A 1,515-nucleotide genomic window follows, 5' to 3' on the forward strand; every position below is an offset into this window, starting at 1 on the left:
CACCTCCCTGTTTCTCCTCTTCCCTGTAATACTTCTTATTTACCACCCAGATAAATATGCCCAGGCAGGCAAACATTAGAAAGAATCTAAGAAAACATCATGCATTTCAAAGAAAGTTACAAAAATAAAATGCTCGTCATAATATTCTACAAGTTTAAATTCATTTAGAGCTGGTCTGTTGTAAAGCACATGTAATTTAAATCGGAAGTCGTGGACCTGAGCTTTGTTTCTGTCACTTTCTCAATGTGTAATTTAGACTGTCTCTCCCTCTTTTTTAACCTCAATGTGTACAGTAGTAATAATAAACACTTGGCAAGGTCATGATTATTTGATGAAGCAATATACATATAAACATATCTATATACATTATGAAGCCCTATATATTTGTTATTAAGTAAAACAGGTACAGCACAGAAAAGATAATGGATACAAAGCAAAAGAAACAAAATGCAAACCCCATAAGGTGTCTGGCTGGTGTTTTCCTCTTCTGAAGGGCAACTTTCCCATAACATTCCTAAGCCAAAGCCTTTCCTCATTAAAAAAAAAAAAAAAAAAAAAATTGTGTTTTCTATCCCTTACTGACAAATAAATCTCAAATCTGTCAACAATGTCTTTTTAATGTTTTCAAATTCTGCTTCTTTCTTTCAGAACATTCCACAGCATCCTGCTTCTTCTGTGGTTTCTGAAAGGTATCCCCACTCATGGAATGAACCTTAAAGACCTTGGACTAAATTTCCTCAAACTTCTCTGCCAGCCTGAAATTCCAAGGTTCTCACTCCTCTCTTTCCCAGTCACTGTCTGAGAACTTTTACATCTCTCCTTTTCGTCAGTCTCTCTGGGACAAAGTCCAACTTCACCACCTCTCCAAGAAATGCCTACAAGCTATTCACCATTTTCAATATGTATAATTAAGGTACCTCACTAATAAAAAAAAAAAAAATCAGCCTAATAGTAATAGCCTCTGTTTATTTTGCTCCTATTGTGAGCCTAATTTTTGTCCAAGTAGTGACATCTCCACCAAAGGGATGTCCTACCAGAGATTAAACCTCACAATGGAAATCGTGCCCTAAGTTACAGGAGATAAGCTGGAATTGCTGAAGGGGGGGGGGCCTCCTTGGAAGAGTAGGGTGAGCTCTTTGAAATCATGAGTGTGCCACCCCTTGGAGAAGGGTAGGTAAGGGCTGCTTCCCCCAGGGAAAGGCCAGAATCCCAGAGAAGGAAGCAAGGCCATGGCTCTGGATTTTCTGAGTGAAACAGCACCTGCTCTGACCCAGGTCTGAGAGTCACCTAGAAAGGAGAAAGAGAAGTGAGACAGAGAGTCATCCTCTGGAGAAGTCGCACTCCATGCCCCAGCCTAAGTGTGAGGGCCCCTCAGTAGAATGACAAGGGATTTATCTTTCCCCGAAGAATTGTTCTGACATGCACAAAAAGGTATCTAGAAGGATGCTCCCTGCGGCTTTGTTTATAATAGCAAAAATCTAAAGGGGAAGAAAAGGCCGGCCCGTGGCTCACTCG

This window comes from Galeopterus variegatus, unplaced genomic scaffold (assembly GCF_000696425.1).
Source record: "Galeopterus variegatus unplaced genomic scaffold, G_variegatus-3.0.2 Scaffold4761, whole genome shotgun sequence".
NCBI lineage: Eukaryota > Metazoa > Chordata > Mammalia > Dermoptera > Cynocephalidae > Galeopterus > Galeopterus variegatus.